The 16,083-nt window shown below is 46.7% G+C and overlaps 2 long non-coding RNA genes across 16 annotated transcripts in view; both read right to left on the bottom strand.

Annotated features, from left to right (window-relative positions):
• LOC148001207 (uncharacterized) overlaps positions 1–16,083 on the bottom strand; it is a 187,445-nt gene that overhangs the window by 166,331 nt on the left and 5,031 nt on the right. The gene's annotated exons all lie outside the window — the stretch shown is intronic.
• On the bottom strand, positions 587–7,532 carry LOC108352706 (uncharacterized). 15 transcript variants are annotated; one of them, XR_015636855.1, is made up of 6 exons: positions 7,398–7,532; positions 6,917–7,014; positions 5,025–5,228; positions 4,199–4,276; positions 3,519–3,852; positions 587–1,816 (listed from the first exon to the last, which is right to left on the bottom strand). It is a non-coding gene; the product is annotated as an uncharacterized LOC108352706 (long non-coding RNA). The 15 variants fall into 15 exon arrangements; XR_015636851.1 differs by having other exon boundaries at positions 4,823–5,228; positions 7,398–7,500; XR_015636853.1 differs by having other exon boundaries at positions 3,519–3,849; positions 4,823–5,228; positions 7,398–7,500.

Below are 16,083 nucleotides of genomic sequence, written 5' to 3'. Positions count from 1 at the left end.
TTCTGCCATGATTACTTGTAGCCCCCGGAACACTGAGAAAAGGGAGAGGTTGAAGGTGGGGATGGATTAGGGGAAGGGACCGCCCCAGAGGTGTCACTGTGCATATATGCATGCTGGGTACAGACCTTCCCCAGTGGCAGCTTTAAAGTCATCACTGTTCCTGTGTGACCCACAGACTGCTCTGTAAGGAGCCTAAGAAATGCATGGGCTTCCCAGAGTGCACGGCAGCGGAATCTCACCCCTGTTTGTCTTTGGGACAGAGGAGAGGGTCCTGGATGTCCGCCATGTTTAATGCCCCCCCCACCCCACAAGAAAAAGAATTTTAGCAACACGTGCTTTTAATATATTGACAGGTTCTGTAAGATTTCCCTACCAAACAATTGTGCCAGTTTTATGGTTTGGTTTTTTTTTTTTTTTTTTTTTTTTTTTTGGTAATTCTGAGGATGGTGAGGGATGGAGGTAGACGTGGGCAGGATGTGCCATTGACTTATCTGCTGGATACGTGGCCTTTTCCTTTCTCCAAATGAAGCACTGTCTTAGTCAGGGCTTCTATTCCTGCACAAACATCATGACCAAGAAGCAAGTTGGGGAGGAAAGGGTTTATTCAGCTTACACTTCCACATTGCTGTTCATCACCAAAGGAAGTCAGGACTGGAACTCAAGCAGGTCAGGAAGCAGGAGCTGGTGCAGAGGCCATGGAGGGATGTTACTTACTGGCTTGCTCCCCTGGCTTGCTCAGCTTGCTTTCTTATAGAACCAGGATCACCAGCCCAGGGAGGGCACCGCCCACAATGGGCTGGGTCCTCCCCCCTTGATCACTAATTGAGAAAATGCCTTATAGCTGGGTCTCATGGAGGTATTTCCTCAAAGGAGGCTCCTTTTTCTGTGGTAACTCCAGCTTGTGTCAAACTGACACACAAAACCAGAAAGTACAACTGGCCCCTTGTCAACTTGACACACAAACACATCACTATTCAGCCTCAAGCCTTACTTTCTTTCTTATTCATCCCCAAGAACTAAAAAAATGTAAAAGTCCCACAGTCTTTACATATTAAAATTTCAACCCCTTTAAAATAATCCAATATCTTTTAAAACTCAAAGTCTTTTTACAATTCAAAGTCTCTTAACTGTCGGCTCTGCTAAAATACTTTCTTACTTCAAGAGGGGAGATATCAGGGCACAATCAAAAGCAAAGTCAAATTCAATGTCTGGGATCCACTCACAATCTTCTGGGTGACTCCAAAGGGCTGCTGTCACTTCTCCAGGACTGCCCTCTGTTGCACTCTAGGCTCTGGTTGACTCATTTCCACTGCTGCTGCTGCTGGTCTTGGTTATCATCTCATGGTATTGGCATCTCCAATACACTGGGGTCTTCTGTTGCAACTAGGCTTCACTACCAGTCACTCATAGACTCTCTCCATGGTGCCGAGCCTTAAATCCTTTGCATGACCCCTTCAGTCCTGGGCTGTCAACTGGAACTGAGGGTGCATCTTAGTTAGGGTTTTACTGCTGTGAACAAGCACCGTGACCAAGGCAACTCTTATAAGGAAAACATTTAATTGGGGCTGGCTTAAAAGTTCAGAGGTTCGGTCCAGTATGATCAAGACAGGAACATGGCAGCACTCAGGCCGGCATGGTGCAGGAGGAGTTGAGAGTTCTACATCTTCATCTGAGGGCTGCTAGTGGAAGACCGACTTCCAGGAAGCTGGGATAAGTGTCTTAAGCCCACAGTGACACACCTACTCCAACAAGGCCACACCTCCTAATAGTGCCGCTCCTTGAGCCAAGCATATACAAACCATCACAATGAGTTTTGCTAAAAAAGGAAACAAGGTATCTTAGTTAGGGTTTTACTGCTGTGAACAGACACCATGACCAAGGCAACTCTTACAAGGACAACATTTAATTGGGGCTGGCTTACGGGTTCAGAGGTTCAGTCCATCATCAAGGTGGGAGCATGGCAGCATCTAGGCAGGCAGGAGGAGCTGAGAGAGCCCTATATCTTCATCTGAATGAAGGCGGCTAGTGGAAGACTGGCTTCCAGGACACTAGGATGAGGGTCTTTTAGCCCACACCCACTATGACACACCCACTCCAACAGGGCCACACCTTCTGTTAGTGCCACTCCCTGGGCCGAGCTTATACAAACAAGGGTAGGGAGGGAGATGGCACTACAGAGCCAAGAGCTCCCGATCTAGGGGAAACAGACATGTCTGTGAACATTGAATAACTTCATAATTCTTTATCTGCAGACATCCCAGGTCAAGGCTGGGTCTCCACATGACTGGTGATTTCTCCTTTCATGAACACAGTTAGCAACTAGGAAGGAAGGAAAAGAGGGAGGGAGGAGAGAAAGGAGAAAGGAGAAAGGGAAGAAGAGAGGGAGGAAGGGATGGAGGGAGGAAGAGAAGGGAGGGAGGGATGAAACGAAGGAGAGAGAAGGAGGAAGAGAGGAGCCCAGCCTCACTGGGAACCTGATGACTTCTCCCAGGCAGAGCTGAAGGGCAGGCCGTAATTAGCTTCAGACTTTGAGCACAAATGAACCCAAATTGATCCAACTTTCCTGAACGATGTATCGTTTATTTTGTTACTGAAATGGGAGTCTCAGGCAACTGGGAATCAATGCATTGATTTAAATATTATGCAAAAGATGGAGCTATTACTATGATCACTTTTTATGACTTAAAAATCACATTTCAGCGTTTTCTTATGTCAGGGGCTATGACAGGGCAGCATTGATTAACACGTTCAGACCCGATCATCAAGAAAAAGACTTGAAACTGCAAGTTTTTTTCCTCGTGAAAGATGGCTTCTTAGGTCCACATTAAGTTCAAAGTTATTAAATAATGACAGTTACATTTGGGAGTTTTTGGCACGTGATTTGTTTTTAACTTTTTATTACGGAAAATTTCGAACTGGTGCAGAAGTACAGTAGAATCCGTAATTACTGTATCTCAGCATCCTGAGGACCCGGCTTCGATAACTGTCCAGTCGTGCACCCGCGTCCAGCAGGTTCCATCCCTGCCAGCACTGGGCCATTGGAAGCAATTATTCTGAAGTAAATTACAGACATCTGAAACTATTTCACAGCCTGCGTCGGAAAGAGACTATTTTTTTTTTTAAATTGAAACATCACACTGTCATTTTCCCACTTAAACTCAGAGCAGGTCATCAATTCTAGCAAACACTCCCCAGATCCCGTTTCCGTAAGATGCCTTCATGTATATCTGTTTAAATCGGGATCCTACGCATAGGTCATCTTTGAAAGGGAAAGAGGAGTTCAGTTGCGAGGTTTGGCTTTACAAGCATTTTATCGAGATAAAGGATAAGGATAAGGAGTTTGTGACGTGAAGTAGAAAGAATCTGATTGAAATAGGAGCAGTGTGTTTGTAATTTTTTAGTTTCTCCATGACGACTTCATGGGTATGCGCCATTACACTGCTCACCGGTTCCTTCCCGCGCCCTCTCCGAGCCTCTGCCCCTCCCGCCTGGTTCCTTTCTTTCCCCAGTCAGCTCACCTGCCCTTGTCACGTGTTTTCCTTAGCTCCTCCACTTCTCGCCGCTTTAAGCCTTCCTCCTCCTCTCATAGTCCCTTCAGTAGCCTCGTGACCTATAATTCACTTGCAAACGTCCGTCTATATCTTCGATTCTAAGTTTAGGTGCCGGGTTGGACTGCCTTGCGTTTCTCTCACCGGTTTACCGACACACAGGCAGGCTCTGGCGACAAGCCCCAAGATGGCTGCAGTGGTAGGGAAGACGGAAGGCGGAGGGTAGAGCTTGTGCCAACTGTAGGTGTGGAGTTGCGAGGACAGAAGAGTACCTTGTGCAAGTAAGAGTGGGGAAGCCAGGCTGCTGTGGGAAGCAAGTGTAGGTCAAGGTCAAAGACTCTGCAACCTCAGCCCCAAATCCTAATATTCCCCTTCCTCTCCCCCTCTCCTACCTCCTCCTCCCCCTCCCCCTCCCTCCTCTCCCTCTCTTCCCTCCCCCTTCCCTCCCACTCCCTCCTCTCTCTCTATGTGTATAGGTGTTTTGCTTGCATGTGTAATGTGTGTCTATGAACCACATGTATGTAGTACACATGGAAGACACAAGAGGGCGCTAGACTCCCAGGGACTGACATCACAGCGGGTTATAAATCTCTTTGTGAGTGCGAGGAATTGAACCAGGGCCCTCTGGAATAGCAGCCAGTGCTCTTAACCTCTGCAGCCTCTAAGCCCCTCTTTCTGGTTGTCTCCTAACTCCAGGCCAGGGCTGGTAGTCCTCAGGGTAATACCGCCTATAAAAAAAATATTAAAAAAAAAACAACAACAAGCAAATACAAAGTGTTGCTGCTCTCTTACGGTAAACTTTAGATGGCCTCCAGTACCGTACTCTTCCTTCATCCCTGGGTTGGGTAGGGCCACACTACAGAGCAACAGGCTCTGTGCCCTAGTTCATTAATTTTCCATGGTCCCAGCCCACCAGTGCCACAGTACAGCCTAGAGAAAGAACTACAAGTCTCAGTGGCTTAATGGATGAGTTGACGGGGAGGATGGGAGAGGGACTAAAGGAGGGACTCCAGGAGGTTGACACCGCACAGACACTTCACTCATTATGTTGGTGAAGTCAGAGCCTGGATACCATAGCACCCCGTCTGCACAAAAACTATGCCTCTCTCCTCCCCGTCTTCCTACTCCCCCTCCTCCTCCTCCCCTCTCCCTTCTCCTTCCTTCTCTTCTGCCTCCTTCCCTTCCTCTCCCTCCTTCTCTTTCTCCTCCTCCCCGTTTCCCTCTTCTCCCCTCCCTCCTCCCCTGCTCGGCCTCCCCCCTCCTCCTTCTCTGACCTAGAAAACAGCGACCTTCACAGACTTCATAGTCATTTGCTTAGGTGCTGCCTCTACAGGGCCTTGGCAACAGCCAACATTGCCTTTTTTGATGCTGCTTGGCCTTTCTGCCTCCTCGCGGGTGTGATAGCCTGCTCTCCACGAGCTTTCCTAACCTGGAGCTTCTAAATCCGATCGGCCATCACACCCGCAAGAGACGCACCAGTGACGGCCGGCTGGCGTTTGCCTGCGTGGTGGGTTCTTCTCCTTAGAATTCCCTGTGGCTGCCCTGTTTTCTGTCTTCTGTAGAGACAGTCTAGTTTATCTACCAAGGATTCCTCCTCCGGCAGTCCTGGTGCAGCATGGCCCGTGTCCGGGTGGATCTTGTACCTGTTGAAACTGCACGGTTCTGTCTTCACAGCAAGGGCTGTGACAGAAAGACGGAAGAGAAAGAAAGGATCATGGGAAAACACCTTCTAGGGCAACCTAGTGTCTTCTAGACTGTGGAAGGTTATGGAAGCTGCATACACAAAATCTCAACACTATGGTGGGCCCTGGTTTTCTTATTGATAGCCACTCTGACCCGGGGGGCCTTGGACTCTCAAAGAAATTTTAATTTGTGTTCTCCCTGGGGGTAAGGTTGTTGAACGCCTTTTCAAGTATCGGTTGACCATGTGTGGGGTGTTTTTTTTGTTGTTGTTGTTCTGTTTTGTTTTTTTCTTTTAAGCATTGTCTGTGGGACTTGGTAGCTCACTCCTTCAATCCCAGCACTTGGGAAGCAGAGGCAGATAGAGCTCTGTGAGTTCAAATCCAGCCAGGACACCTAGTGCTACGTAGAGAGACCCTATTGCAGAGAGAGTGGGGGGGGGAGGAAGAGGAAGAAGAAGAGGAAGAGGAAGAGGAAGAGGAAGAGGAAGAAGAAGAAGAAGAAGAAGAAGAAGAAGAAGAAGAAGAAGAAGAAGAAGAAGAAAGAAAGAAAGAAAGAAAGAAAGAATTGTTGATTTAGTCCATTAGCCCATTTTATTGAACAGACAATTTGATTTTCTGGTATTTAACTTTGCATTTCCTGTGCAATCTAAATAGTAACGCCATCTGACATGCAACCAGGGGACTTTGTTCTAGTCTACGCTTGTTTCTCCAGATAATTCTTGTCTTTTCTGTGCCAACGATTTTAAATTTTATGCAAATGTATTTGACAGCTCTTGGGATTATTTCCCGTGATGTTTAGGCTTTTAAGGAAAAACTTTGTGTCCACACAGTCTAGATTTAGGTCAGCCTAACACACGCTAGACTCATTTTGGAAGAGGAACCCCAACAGGGAAAATGCTTCCAACAGAGTGTCCTGTGGTGCGTTTTTCATGATTTGTAATTGATAAGGGAGGACTAGCTCACTGTGGGCAGGGCTACCCTTGAGTTGGTGGCCCTGGATTCTGTAAGAAAGTAGGCAGAGCAAGCTATGAAGAGCATGACTATCACTGAGTGGCTTTATTTTCTGGTCCTGTTTTACTTCACTGGTCTCCCTGTCTGTTTATGTGACAGCCACACCCTGCTCTTACTACTGTGGCTCTGTGACAGAATGTGTGTTACTTCCCACAGTGCCCTTTCTGCTAAGGAGTACTTAGCTCTCTCGGGGGGGTGGGGGGTGTCTCTTGTGGCCACATGTGAATTTAGGATTCTTCTTTATAGTTCTTCGAAGGATGCCGTTGGGGTTTCCATGGAGATGATGCCGAACCCGTGGTGCTTCAGGCAACACAGACATTTTCACAATGTTAACTGTCGGCACTGTGAACACCGAGGGTCTCTCCATTTTCTAGTGTCTCCTTCCAACTCTTCAGCAAGCAAAAGTTAGCTGAAGAGGTAGAGGCCTTTCTGCTCCTTGTTTAAGTATCTTTCCAGGTGTTTTTTTATTATTATTATTTGTTTTTAAAGCTAATTCTTTCTCATCAAATTCATGGAGCCGTGTATTTTAAACACGATTTAGTGGGAGCGAGGAGCGCTTTCTCAAACCAACCCCCCTCTGGCCCTGTGATTTGGGACAGCAGCTCACAGAGGCATCCACAGTTGCAGATAAAGGCTCTCAGCTGCCAAGGACAAAATCTGCTTAACCCCGTTTACCTGGTCCTGTCTGTGGTTGCCTTGGATTCCAGCAACCGAGCTGCAGTCTCTCTGTTCTCTGTTCTTCCAGGAGCGCTGATACGGCAGGGTTCAAGGCCCTTCAAAAAAAGAACTCGGGGGTGGGGTGAGAGAAAGAGAAAGAGAGACAGAGACAGAGACAGAGACAGAGACAGACAGAGAGAGAGAGAGAGAGAGAGATTAATTACACGTTGGAAAATTCTGCATAGCTCAGTGATGCTCTGCCTCAGGTGTGAGGGAAGCTCTCCCTGATGCTGCAGACTATGGAGCATCCAACGGAGACACAGAAGGAACACACAACCAGTTAGGACACAGAAGACGCGAAGAGATTAGTAAATCCGTATCATCTGGGACTCAGAACAACTTTGAGCCTCGCCCCTCCTCGCAGAGGGTGTCAATAAAGGCAGAATGGACAGTCAGGGAGCCAAGGAAGAGGAAAGAGGACCCAAAATCCAGATTCTACCATCGCCGTGCCTTCTTTCTCTACTGAAAAATCTCAGTGAGTTCCAAACTGTGAGCTGATGTCTAATTCAAAAGCCCCGCTTCTTCACTGAAAACGCTTAGAGGAGGTCCCTTTAAGCTTCCTTTGTTTTTATGCGACCGCGCATGCGTATTGTCATTTCAGAGGTTATTAACAAGTGTTATAAATGGCCCGCTCTTATCTCACCACTCAATGTGTTAAATACACTTTATTCAACTACATACATCTGCTGATCATTTCCTCTCTGCTGGGACCGAATGGGAGACATTAGGGCTGCCCAGGGCTCAGTAAATATTTGTTCGTTTCAAATTATAGTAATGTTTCTCTTTGAGACGGCCAGCTGTCGTATTTATGGTAGGATGAAAGGGCACCATCATACTTATCAGTTCTCGCTTCCCAGGAAAGGCACTATCAATAAACTAAGACGCTTGCATAAATGTTTTTAAAAGGAGCGAGGAGCAGCACAGAATTTGTTGTCGTGGCGCCCCCTAGTGACCATTTCCATTACTGCGCTTTGAACACCTTTCAGGTTTGTTCATTGATGGTTGGTTTGTTGGAAACTTTGTTTCTAGAGCTAGGCGTGGTGACACATACTCCTAATCCGAGCATTTAGAGGCTGAGACAGGATTGCCTCAAGCTCTGGTCCAACCTGAGCTACATATCCAGAGCCTGTTTCAAAGGCACTAAGAGAAATTTATTTTCCTGCCTAGTCACAAAAGTGGTCTCCCAATGAAACTTTCACACGTAGTCAGAAAACTAAATGATAGAAGCCGAATTGAAACGAACAGCGTCTACGTTTTCATTCGCTTGAAACCAGAAAAATGAACAGAGCAGTGAAGAGTCCAGCAGGTAGAGCTGACGGTAAGAACCAAGATGTGTGGCGATATTCCCCGGGGACTCTTCCTCAGCACTTAAAAGTTTATTTATGCAATCTTTGTCTTACTTTATGCTGTACTAGTGCTAATCACCCTTTGCAGATGGGAAGACCATACAGCCAGCAACTGGAAGCTAAGATTTGGCCTGAGCCAGGTTTCAAGCCTCAGAGTTATAACTTGTCAGAGCCACTGGATTGCTTACGGCTCAAACCAGGTTTTTCTCCTCATAACAAAGCTGTTTGTCAGACGGTGGCTTTGAGTATCCATTGTCTTCTGCTTACCTCACAGAAAGGCTCAGCGCTGTCCTGTTCCAGGACTTCAGCTCCCCTCGCTGCCACATTTGGTAGCTGGCACTCAGCTAGGAAGAACTGCTCACTAAGCCCAGGGCCACAGCAGAACAAAGCCACAAACAGCACAGGCAGCCACAAGAAAATGTAAACAAAACAAAAGGACAACAAATACCAAAAAAAAAAAAAAAAAACCCGAAAGTTAAGGACAAAGGACACAAATGCCAACGTCTCCTGTCAGGTTGGACACAATGAGAGCAGCAGCACAACCAACTGCGAAACACAGGAAAGTGAAGAATTTGTGAGGTCGTGCATTACGTAGAAAGACCGATGAGAGAGCTGAAGAGATGAGGAGATGGTAGGTTTTATACATGTTCTCTCTGGTGGTTTGAGCGAGGAGCCTCCTCCTTGTCCTCCTTGGGTATTTGAATGCTTGCCCCCATGCTGGTGGCACCTGTTTGGGGAGGTTATGAAACCTTCAGATGAAGCCTTGCTGGAGGGAGTGTCTCAGTGGGGGTGAGTGGGTCTTGAGGGTTTAAACCCTTACCTTACTGTCTTATCCCTGACCCCCCTCTTCTATCTCTGCCTCTCTGCCTCCCTGCCTCTCTCTTCTCTCTCCTCTCTCTAGTTTTCTCTGTTTCTCCCTCCTCTCTCCCTCCCTCTCTCTCTTCCTTCCTTTCTCTTCTTCTCCCGCCCCCCACACCCCCCATGTGTGGATAGAAAGTGCAGCTTTCCTCTTCATCCTCTTGGACTCTCCTCTGGAGCCATAAGGCACATCAAAGCTCTCCTCCTTTTTTCTTTTTTTTTTTTTCCCCCGGAGCTGGGAACCGAACCCAGGGCCTTGCGCTCGCTAGGCAAGTGCTCTACCACTGAGCTAAATCCCCGACCCCCGACGCTCTCCTCCTAAATTAGCCTTTGGTCCAGCTATTTACCACAGCGATAGAAAAGCGACTAGTCTAGGCTCTCACTGACAGGAGACTGTTAGGGGCACATTAGTAAGAACAAGAATACTGGCATTCTCAAGGAGCACTTCACAATTTTATCATAGCGAGACCAGGTCAGGCAAAGCACACTGATGACTGCAAATCTATAGAGAACGCTTTTGATCAAGTGTCTTCCCTCCTCCCACGTCATAGCTTCAAGGGAAGCAAACGTAATAATCCCACAGGGAGAAGCTGGGTGAGTTCTTGATCTGCTGAGCTCAGGTAACTCGGCCAAGAAGCAGAGGGCTGCGGCATGACTCCAGGTGCAGCTTTCAGAAGGGTCTCCACGTGTGAAGTGTCCCTGCTCGTAATGCAAACTGACCACAAGGACAACCAGAAACGCCGGGATGACGAATGCCATGCCTCGTTGAAAGAGAAGACAGTTATCTTCGACATAATCAAATCAGGGTCAGAGATGAAGTTAGAATTCAAGCTCCAGCCATACAAAAACATAGTAAAACCAAAAAACCTGTCCAAATCACAAAAGATTCGCAAATTAAATGTGTAAGCATTTGAGAACTAAATACAATACACATTTCTCTCTCCCGATTCTGTCGTGGAAGGTTTTTTTTAGGAGAAATGACAAAACTGAAATCTGAATGAACAATTTCACAGAGTACAGCACTGTAAATTTGCAAAAGGAGAGGTTATTTTCCTTTAAATGGCTCAGTAAGTGCGTGCGTGGGCATGTGCGCATGTGTGCGTGGGGTCTAAGGAACGGAGCAGTCAGCAGTGGCGGTGAAGTGGAAACCCTTAACGTCACTAAACACTGCACCTGAACTGGTTAAGATGGTACCTGTTAAAGTCTGAAAGAAAATAAAATTATAAACAGGTCACAGAATTACAGGGTCCACAAATAATAAAGCTATAGGATAAAGCAAGGTGTGAGTCCGTTTGTCGTCACCGCGACAAAATACCTGAGGGAAAGTGGAAAACCTTGTGCCGTCTCGTGCATCAGAGGCACCAGCCCAAGGCTTTGCCTCTGTACCTGTGGCGAGGTCCATATCATAGCAGAAGTCTGTGTTGCTTTTTCACAGCCAAGGATTTGAGATCCTCGATCCCTTCTGCTACCTAGAAACTCTGATCACCACTGAGGTCCCTCCTACCTCTGTGGTAAAATCACACTCTGTGTCTTTCCACCCCTCAGAACAGCCAGCGATGAAGCTGCAGGGAGCCGTCTGGGATGAGCTAGGCCACTGAGGAGAGGGTTCCTCCAGGAAACTCTTCCTCTTGCTCAGTCGCCATTGTTATTATGGAGCATTCCAAGGTACAAGAAGTGTGTTCCTGTGGGGTGTGCGTGTATGCATGTGCATGTGTGTGCGTGCATGTGTGCAAGCATGAATGTGTGTGTGCATGCTTTCGTGTGTGTTTGAGTGTGCATGCGTGTGAGCACGTGTGTATGTTTGTGTACGTGTGTATAAATACTACTGCAATCCTAGGTCAGGGGCCTGACACTGGGTATTCCAACATATTGGGTCCAGCCACTCACCCCCAAAACCAGAGAAAATAACGGAAAAGCAGGAAAGGTTGTTTAGACAGTGAAACCACAGCAGGAAGGAAGGGCGGCTGCTGTCAGTGCTGTTCTGAGGTGCTGTCAGGAGCCCCCAGATTATCCGGGAATCAGAGGAAGCTCGCGCCTGCCATCAGTCTTGGTTAAACTGAGGTCTAGTTGATCATCTGAAGGGCAGTGAGAAAGTTGCAGTTGCCAGGGCACATTGTTACCTCTTGTACAAAGATGCTTGCCCATCTGTTTTAGAATTCTAGGTGACTGTAGGAGAAAATGGCTCAGAACAAGGGAGTCACAACCTATGACAACATTTCCGTCTGCCTTTTATTCTTTTCATTATTGTTGCTACAGCATATCATCATTGTCATCATCACCACCACAGTCATCATCATCACTGCAATCACTGCTGTCAGCATCATCACCACCACCATCATCATCACCTGCACACTCCCTTCTGTAACTCCTCCTGCTGCTACCTTATGTTCCTAGCACAGCATCAGCCTCAGCTGTCCTTGGTGAGAAAGGTGAGAAGTTGCAGGGATGTTCCAAGCCCTTCCATAGCTTAGGTCTCATTAGAGGCAATGAGACCATGAAGAAAAGACAGACAGACACATTCGTCGGTGGACAGAAAAGCTGGGATTGTGTGGACTCAGCTCTCCAATGGAAAAGCTGAAGTACCCAGGAAGCACAACATGATCATTACTCACAGCTGAACAAGAGGGAGGGTTGCTATTATACACAGATAGACAGAGCAAGGACACAGCTGTATAACATACAGATAAACAAGGAGAAGGGGTTATCATATACAGATAAGCAAGGAGGCGGGGTTAGTGTATACTGATAAACAAGGAGGCAGTATAAAAATAATTTTTATTCTCCTGATGTAATTGTAGCCTCTGAGGCCTACTGCCTCCGTCTGATAACCTAGGCCTAGTCCTGGAAGCTCCCAGCCTCCGTACAATCGAATCTGGGCCTAGAATGTGTTCAGCCTCTGAGACTCACTGCTGAATAAGTTCACCCTTCCTAGTTCTGACCTATGGCTGGCTGGTTCAACTCAGCTGTTCTGGGTCAAACTCCTCTCCCAGCTGACTGATGGAATCTGGCTTCTCTCTCGGCCTCTGAATTGCTCTGCTTGGCCTCATGTTGTTAACTTTGGTGACCTGTTCTAATCTTCTGGCTCCCCGCTCTGTGGCTCATTCTCTCTTTAACTTGTCTCTGTAACACTCTCCCCATATACTTGCCTCCTCCTGTCTTTCTGCACTGATCTCTCTTAGCAGCTTCCCTTTCCTCTCTTCTCGTGAGAGCTGGGCAGATCCTATTCTGTCAAATCTTTTGCTGATTCGTCACTTTGTCTGCCAGTCCATTAGACATCACTTTCAAACATGGGTGCTTTCTTCTACAAACTAACCTTACCTTCATTGTTTGGGATGAAAGGTGTGTGTGCTAAGGGCGAGTCTGTATTCTAGTCAGAGTGATTAAAGGTGTGTGCTAAGGGCAGAGCCACACCACAACTAAAAACAGGATTTTTCAGTAATTAATACAATCTTGGGGTTCTCAGTGTGATCAAAGATCCTGCAACAAGGTGGGATTATTATATACAGCAGAACAAGGAGGCGGGGTCAGTGTATACAGCTGAACAAGAAGGTGGGGTCAGTGTATACAGCAGAACAAGGAGGCAGGGTCAGTGTATACAGCTGAACAAGAAGGTGGGATTAGTGTATACAGATAAACAAAGAGGCGGGGTTAGTGTATGCAGATAAACAAGGAAGGGGGGGATCAGTGTATGCAGATAAACAAGGAGGCGGGGTGAGCTGATCTGGGTATGCATAGTTTCTATAAGAGAGCAGTTTTCAGGCCATAGTCATTCATGGAGAGAAAGCTACAGTGGAAATTGTGTGCACACTCTGTCAATAGGACCAGAGGAAGGCTTTGCCATCGCTCTCTGCCTCACTGAGGGAAGGCTTTGTGCGAGGGATCCTAGAGGAGCAGCACACGTTCACTCTGGACTTTACCCTCTTCTCCCTGCAGAATTTCACTCTCTAAAACAAAAACTGATGTGTGTGCCTCTTAACACTGAAGTAAAGTTTCACACCAACTTTAAAGATCTATTTTAACATGGCGTGACTATTTTCAACACACACAAGGAAATTATTTAATCTATTTCCTGATGATTCTGGGAACTGTAGGTGCCAAATCCTGTTAAAAAAAAAAAAAACACGTATTAAACGGACAAATCTTTTAAATTCAAACTCCATTTTAGAGAACCTGACTTAAGTTTAACTCAGGTAAACACACCAGTACCCAGCATTAGTTTCCAAGTTACCCACTAACAAAACCCCAACCTAGTTGCAGTTTCCATATTACATCCCCAAGAAGGCCAGCGTCTCCAGGTTATTAGCCCAAAAGATCTGCACACCCAGGTTACAAGCCCACCCCCTGCCTAACCACCAATGCAGAGGGAAACAAATTAACTTTAGATTTGATTCCCAGCACCAGCCAATTATGCTAAAGGTCACAGTAGTTCTCCAATTAGATGCCTGCACACTTACCCCAGCCCCTGCTTGCTGCTTTCTATAAAGCAGCAATAGATAAATTGCCACAATAGATATTTGGGGCTCCTCTCTCCACTAAAAACCATCCTGTTTGTGGGCAGTGAACTGAGGGGCCTGAGCTAGCTCGAGTAGAATAAAGACCCTGCTGGGCATCAGACCAGCTCCTGTCTGTGTTTTGGGGGTTTGCTAACGCTTCCCTGGCACTAAAACATAATTTACCTAAGAAGTTACCAAGACGCTTAAGGCAACGCATCCTTCCATCCTTCCAACACGCCTCCCTCCTACTACTCCCCTTGGACCCTGTGCCCAGTGGGAGGAGCAACACAGCCGTTCAGAGAGCTACACAAGCAAGCTCTCCATGCAGGCTTCCAGAGACAGCTGTGGGCTGTGGCTACCGCTGCCAACCCAGCTCTTCTCGTCCATGCCTATCTTTCAAACCTCAAAGCTGGTTTTCATTTCAACAAAGCACTCGAAACAACCTTTCCTAGGGTCACCTACATTCTCCGGCTGACACACCCCACAGATGCTTTTTCTGCGGTAACCGCCCGGTTTGTTTAGAAATCATCTCTTCAGGTTTCAAAGGGCTCTAAACCCTCAACGCTCATTCTGTCTCTGTATGCTTGGAGAAAGCGTGGGTTTCCTTTTCCTGTGTTTGGTTCTGAACTTTTAAAAACTTAAAAGGATTAACACACACACACACACGCACTCACGCACCCACGCACCCACGCACCCACGCACGCACTCGCGTGCACGCGCACCTTTACTCTCGCAGCTTCTCAAGAACATAATAGGCGAGATAAGCCGGCCAAGATGGCTCTGTGGGTAAAGGTGCTTGCCACCAAACCTGACAACCTGCAGTTCGATCCCCAGGTCCTACAAGGTAGGAGGAAAAAACTGACTTCCACCATTGGCTTCCGATCTCCATACTTTGCAATGTGGCAAATGCTCTTCCATAACACCACAAAAAAAAAAGGAAAGAAAGAAAGAAAATATAATTAAAAACATAATAGAGAAACAGAAAGAAAGTAAAGATTGAATTAGGCATAAAAGAATGAGTTGCAAGTTAGAAGAAAAGTGTCAACATTCTGTCTAAAAATGACCCTTTGGGTACAGGAGGTGGCCTAGTGCTGGCATGCTTGCCTAGCATGCGCAAATGCTAGATTTGATCCCAAGCACCACAAAATAAAATTAAACTAAAATTAAAATGGTGTTTATTCATAGGCACATTTCAGACTTGAGGAATTTAAAAGGCACAGCAGGACATAGTGTGGCCAGCTCCCTCCTCCTGTGCCTGGTATTTATTTAAGCAATGCTTGGAGCAGGCCTATCTTTGTCAGGAAACTCATGTAGCCCCAGAGGAATGGATTATAGGTGTGCACCCCTAAACAATGCTGATCAGTGTGTATAAGGCTCCTGGTTCAATCCCTGATGCTGCATGCAATACCATCGTAATGACAGCAGTAATAATCGTCGTGGTGGTTTGAATGGCCCCCATTCTCATCTATTTGAATGCTTGGTCTCTTAGTGGGTGGAACTGTTTGGGAAGGATTAGAGGGTGTGGTCTTGCTGGAGGAGACATGTCACTCGGGGTGGGTTTTGAGGTTTCAAAAGGCTTCTGTCATGTCAGGCCCAGGCGTGTTCTCTCTTTTTCTCTCTTTCTCTCTCTCTCTTTCTCTCTCTCTCTTTCTCCTTCTTCTTCTTCTTCTTCTTCTTCTTCTTCTTCTTCTTCTTCTTCTTCTTCTTCTTTTTCTTCTTCTTCTTTTTCTTCTTCTTCTTCTTCTTCTTCTTTTTCTTCTTCTTCTTCTTCTTCTTCTTCTTCTTTTCTTCTTCTTCTTCTTCTTCTTCTTCTTCTTCTCCTTCTCCTTCTCCTTCTCCTTCTCCTCCTCCTCCTCCTCCTCCTCCTTCCTCTTCCTCTTCTCTCTCTCTCTCTCTCTCTCTCTCTCTCTCTCTCTCTCTCTCTCTCTCTCTCTTCTCTGCCTTCAGCTTGAGAACCAGACATAACTGTAACTTCTCAGCTACTGCTCCAGTGTCATGCCTGCCATCTGCTGCCATGCTTGCCCACCAGGATGGTTGTGGATTCCCCCTCTGAAACTGTAAGTGACACCCCCCTCCCCCATTTAATGCTTTCTTTTATAAGTTTTATGGGTCTCTCATTTATGGCAAAGTAACAGTAAACAAGGTGATGATGACAACGACGAATACTTTAATTCACTTGGAATTCTCTTTTCTTTTGTGTGAGTGTGTGTGTGTGTGTGTGATGTGCACATCTATGTGTTCATCTATGTGTGTACATGTGGAGGCTAGAGGTTGATATTAGAATCTTCAAAGATTAGTTTTTGAGGCAGGGTCTCTCACTGAACCTGGAGCTTGCCTTTTCTGCTGAGCCCCAGGATCCACCTAGCTGTCCTTTTCCTACTCACCCTCCACCCTGCTTGAGCTGGAGACAGGCACCACCATGTCCAGG

This window comes from Rattus norvegicus, chromosome 14 (assembly GCF_021556685.1).
Source record: "Rattus norvegicus strain SHRSP/BbbUtx chromosome 14, alternate assembly SHRSP_T2T, whole genome shotgun sequence".
Taxonomy (NCBI): domain Eukaryota; kingdom Metazoa; phylum Chordata; class Mammalia; order Rodentia; family Muridae; genus Rattus; species Rattus norvegicus.
This window is presented reverse-complemented; position numbering and strand designations above follow the sequence as displayed.